This window comes from Mastomys coucha, chromosome X (genome assembly GCF_008632895.1).
Source record: "Mastomys coucha isolate ucsf_1 chromosome X, UCSF_Mcou_1, whole genome shotgun sequence".
Lineage (NCBI taxonomy): Eukaryota > Metazoa > Chordata > Mammalia > Rodentia > Muridae > Mastomys > Mastomys coucha.
Window position 1 is genome coordinate 156,881,918 of NC_045030.1, and position 5,965 is coordinate 156,887,882.

Below are 5,965 nucleotides of genomic sequence, written 5' to 3' on the forward strand. Positions count from 1 at the left end.
TACATCAAGACATTATTTTCTTTGTATTGGTATTAAGCAAATAAATGTATTAAAATTCTCTATTATTTATAGCAGTACTTGTGGTTTCCTAAACTAAGTGCTATGTTGGATTTTTTTATTTTTACTAACAAGTCATTTTATCCACAAATAATAGTAACAACTTTCCTAATTTTTAAACATTTTCACTTCTCAAATTGCTTCAAAAATTTTTATGTTAAGTAATAACAAAATTTACAATTCCTGCCTTGTCTAATTTTAAGGGTGATGCATCCAACATTTTACCACATTTTATAATGATGATTTATTTGTTGTTATGTTTTTCTATGATAAGGAAGCAAATTAACTGGTTTTTATTTTATTAACAGCTAATGTAGTTTTAGTATCTTTTGAGATGGGGCCTTGTTAAGTAGCCCTAGTTGGCTTGGTATTTTTTATATAGCCCAGATTAGCTTTCAGCTGACAGCAATCCTTGAATCCCAGCCTCTTAAGTACTGAGGCATGCACTACTACCACAAACTATTAGCTTGTTTAAACCATGAATAGATGTCGACATAGGGCAATAGTTAGGCATATAGCTCTTACAGATTCTAATATGTTCCTCTCAGGTTTCTCTGGGACAAGCATGGTTGCCATGGACAGCAATGTTAGCTTCTCCTGAAAGCTACCCATGCCACTGATGTTGGAGGTATTAAGAGATGTAGATTTGGGGTTGTGTTTGTTTCTGCCAATATATAGCTTCATTCTAGCTGCTGCCCTGGCTGGTGACATTAGATGTAGGCATTGCATGGACTGTGGACTGCCCCTATAGTGCCATAACATTTACTCTTTGTAAGAAATCCGACCCTGCGCATCGGGCTTCCTGTTTCTGCTTCTCTCATGGAACTCTGTACGATTCATATATTCTTTACAACTGATTACTGAAAGTACATTGGTATAAAGCTTTAGGGTACAGAATCTTGACATTTAATACATTTTTCTACTAGAAATTATTTCAATCTTAAACTCTGACTAGGTCACCTTGAAGAGAATATTATGATTTCTCAAGTGCTAGTGAATAATTTTTTTCTGAAGGAGAGTGGTCTCCTGAAATTTTTGATAATGCATATTGATTAGGCAGCTCTACTAATTCAATTTAAGTTAATTTAGTACATGGCTGTCCACAAAGACCCTTGATCAGATTCCCTCTTGAGGTAGTTTAAATTGTCCTGAATTGCTCTGATTTGTCTTAGCACTTAATATACAATTATTGATTTTCCCCATTCTTATCAGAAACAAATGAGACTGAAAAGTGGTACTTTTGGTCTAATATTTATCTAAGTCACACTGTGTACATATTCCCAGTATATATACAAACACACATACATGCACACACATGCACACATACCAATTAATGTAGTATGTACTACTTAAATATTCCTGGGAAAGGCTTCTCTCAGCCCACTGAATGGTGCCAATTTGATGTAATCATGTTGATTTTACATCAGGGATGGACCAAAAATTAGACCATTGCATTCAAGCCATTCATGTGACCCATGTCTAGAATCCCAGCACCAAAACAGGAGGATTGCCATACTTCAAGGCCAGCCTGGGTTACAGAGTCTCTATTTTCAAATCATCAAAAACAAATAGAATTGCATTTGGTTCACAATCAAACCCAAATTTACACTATTTGAGGGAGTAATCCTCCCATGGGAAAAACCTTTTACTTCTATCATTTCCTAGCATATGCCAACTTTAGCATTACAAACCCTTGGAGGCAAATCATTCTTTGTTGAGGGGCATTGCTTAGTGGCATCACAGACATCTACCTTCTATATTCCAGTAACCTCCTTGCCTCTAGTGTGATAATAAAACATTGTCTTCTTGACCAGGCATATAACAAATAGAAGAGCACTTACCATATGTGGTGGTTTGAATGAGATATTCCCTATAGTCTCCCCATTTGAACACTTGGTACCCAATTGATGGTACTACTTGGGAGTTTTACATTTGTTAGAGGGAGTATGTCCTAGAAGTAGCCTTTGAGAGTTGAAGGACTCATGCCATTTCCAGTTTAGTCTTTCTGTTTCTTGCTTGTAAATCAAGGTGTTAGAACTCTGCTTCCAGTTCTAGCCACGATGCCTACCTCTTCCCCACCATCAAGGACTCTTATTCCATTGGAACTATAAGCTCAAATAAACTCTTCAAGTTGCCTTGGTCATGGTGTTTTGTCACAGGAATGGAAAAGTAACTAAGACATGAAACATGCCCAAGGGGCTAGGTTCAACCCACCCTCTCCAAGCATTTCAAAAATAAAGAAGTAAATAAGCCTCTTGCCATGGACACATGTACCCTGAAGAGTAAAGGCTGGACAAAACAACCTTTAGATTAGGATTGTTGAACATTTCATTTTTGCCTAGTGAAAAAGTGATGAATAATTAAGTCAAATTTGAACACAGGCTGGGAGGAGGACAAATCTCATAAGTAGGAATGCTTAAGTTTTAATTGGTGTTGTAGTAAAAATTAGTTGGAGTTTTTATCCCACCTTGGATCATTTAGTTCCCAGATAAAAGACACAAAACCTTTATACCTATAATAAGCCTTAATAGCATTAGAGCTGGGCAGGTATCAACCCTCTAAGCTATTTTGTCTACTTCCCTGCCAATAACCCTGAGATGTGACTTCCCATGCTCCATCTGGGGCTCTCTTACTCTGACTGGCCAACCCTCATGGTCAATACTCACAAACCATTACCCCATCATGTCTTCCTCTCTCCACATTCTCCACCCTCTCTCTCATGGTCTCTGCTCAGACCCCAACCCCCAGGAAGCAAAGCCCCACCTACATTGATTTTGCTCAGTTATAGGCTGTAGGCATCTTTATTCAACCAATAGTTTTGAATTAAGTAGTAAGGTTACATAACATCACTTGGTGTACATGAGGATTTCCTCACCCCTGAGGCAACCAGATCTTGGGGGTTAGTATTTAGCATTTGAATATATAGCAACAGACCAAACCTCAACAATTGGCACAATCTGAAAAATGCCTAATATTCTTCAGGGAAGAGAATAAGCAGATGGTAGAGACCAAGTTAATCCTAGGATCTCCATTAGCATCTAGGAAGATGAATCCTGATTGGCTAGGGTTTAATCCTTTCCTTTCTCCCCTGATACTCTTTTTACAGTGTACTGGATTGAATCCAAGGCCTTGCATATGTCAGGGAAATATTCTACCAACTGAACTATAGCCACAGGTGCCTCTTTTCTCAAGTACTAGAAACCAGGATTGTCTGTTTCCATTTCAGCTTCTCCAGGGAAGTTTGTTTGAGCCTGGGTATTGCTAATTATATTCACCTCCTGTAGGATTGGCATTAAAATAGAAAACTAACCAGTTACAAAGTAATTAGATAAAATTATTGCTTTTGCTTTCTACTAACATGGCATGACAGGTTTCTAACTTGACTCTTCTTCAGAAAAATCATTTGAACTACTGGATTGGAAATTACAGTATGAGCTGATCTGGGTCAAGAAAGGAGCACAGAGGTGCTAGAATGAATAAAAATGAAAAATGCAGAACAGGAAAGCAGAACAACACAGCAGTATTTGACATTGACAGTTTAAGCCAAACTGTCAGCAACTTGAACTTCAGTATCCTCATCGTGTGATACGGGTTCAGAAAATGAACAAACACGTCCTGCCTACTCTGTCTAACAACAGTCCTGCTAGTATAGCAATACAAAGCACTGTCATCTCAGGGGACTGCGATGAAAATTGCTCTCTGAACCTTCTCCTGGAGAATGTAGGGAGTGATGCCTGCAGAAAGCTGTGTCTGCAGTCTGGCTATTTAGGGAATTGGCAGCTCAAATACACAGTTCTAGGGGATTCGGCAAGACCTGATACCAGCAATCTATTGTTTTACACAAGTTGGACAAATGCCCACAGCTAAAATAGAAGCAAAAGCCAATTTTCTCCTCACTAACAACAAATCCAAGAATGTTAGAAAAATGCTAACAGAAAGTATTAGGAATACAAACAATAGTAAACTAAATAAAAAATACAAGAAAATTCAGGCATGACAATTAGAAAAAAATAGAACAGAAAGAAGCAGATCTACAAAAATTTCGTGATAGTCAAGATATAAAATAGCTAATTACAATATTTAAAAAAATAATAGATTTTTTTCTGAGTTAAACGTTTTGTTCATTCAACATTTCACATTACAAATATTTCAAAAGTGCATGTATGTTGGTATAAATAGTCATTTGTAAGCTATTTAATAGCATTAATTTCCACTAACATTTCAGCAAATGAGCTTTAAATAAAAAGTAAATGTGATATACAGGTTAAGAGTAGAACATGGATGGGCTCAGTCCTCGCTGCGTCTCTTAGCAAACGTCTGTAATTCTGTTGCTTGGCAGCCTGAGCATGCGTGTGCAGACGTGGCTTCAAACGACTATATCCAACAAGCAACTCAAAGCTACGAACCTATCCTACCCAGCCTGGGCAGGGCTACTCCCAACAGAGCTATGGCCAGCAGAGTTACAGTGGTTATGGCCAATCAGCTGACACTTTAGGATATGACTAGAGCAGTAAGGAAAGACCCAAAACACAGGCTATGGAACTCAGTCAGCTCCTCAAGGATATGGTTCTGCTGGTGGCTATAGCAGCAGCCACAGTTCCCAATCTTTGTATGGGCAGCAGCAGTCCTCCTACCCTGGCTATTGCCAATAGCCAGCTCCTAGCAGCACCTCAGGAAGTTATGGTGGCAATTCTCAGAGCAGCAGCTATGGGTAGCCCCAGAGTGGAGGCTGTGGTCAACAGTCTGACTATGGTGGACAACAACAAAGCTACTGGCAGCAACAAAGCTTCTCTAACCCACCTCAGGGTTATGGACAGCAGAACCAGTATAACAGCAGCAGTGAAGGGGTGGAGGGGGTGGTGGAGGCAACTATGGCCAAGATCAGTCCTCTATGAGTGGTGGAGGTGGCGGTGGTGGTTATGGCAATCAGGACCAGAGTGGTGGCAGCAGTGGTGGCTATTCTGGAGACCAGCAGGATTGTGGGAGCAGTGGCACGGGTGGTGGAAGTGGTAGCAATCGAAGCAGTGGTGGCTATGAATTCAGAGGCCGAGAAGGCAGCCGAGGAGGCAGAGGCAGTGTGGGCAGAAGTGACTGTGGTGGCTTCAATAAATTTGGTGGTCCTCGGGATCAAGGATGTTGTCATGATTCTGAACAGGATAATTCAGACAATACCATCTTCATGCAAGGCCTAGGTGAGAATGTTACAATTGAATCTGTGGTTGACAACTTCAAGCACATTGGAATTATTAAGACAAACAAGAAAACTGGACAGCCTATGATTAGTTTGTATACAGACAGGGAAACTGGCAAATTGAACGGTGAGGCAATAATCTCATTGGATGACCCACCTTCTGGTTTGATGGTAAAGAATTCTCTGGAAATCCTATTAAAGTTTCATTTGCTACCCGCTGAGCTGACTTCAATCGGGATGGTAGAAATGGTCATGGAGGCTGAGGCTGAGGAGGACCCATGGGCCTTAGAGTCTATGGAGGAGGTTGCAGCCAGGGAAGGATTCCACAGTGGAGGTGATGGAGGTGGAGGACAGCAACGAGCTGGGGACTGGAAGTGTCCTAATCCTACATGTGAGAACATGAACTTCTCTTGGAGAAATGAATGCAACCAGTGTAAGGCACCTAAGGCAGATGGCCCAGGATGAGGCCCATAGTTTCCTCTCATAAGGGAGGAAACTATGGAGATGATCAGCATGGCAGAGGAGGATATGATCAGGGTGGCTACTGGGGCTAAGGTGGGGGCCATGGGGGCTTCAGATGTGACCCGGGGTGGTGGGGACAGAAGCAGTTTTGGCCCTGGCAAGATGGACTCCAGGGGCAAGCACAGACAGGACTGCAGGTAGAGGTCATATTAGCCTGGCTCCTGAAGTTCTGTAACTCTTCCTGTACCCAGTGTT

The 5,965-nt window shown here is 40.9% G+C and overlaps 1 pseudogene; it reads left to right on the plus strand.

Moving 5' to 3' along the window:
* The window catches only part of LOC116100111, an 89,750-nt pseudogene extending 83,839 nt beyond the window's left edge, over window positions 1–5,911 (plus strand).
* Window positions 5,912–5,965: the final 54 nt, after the last annotated feature.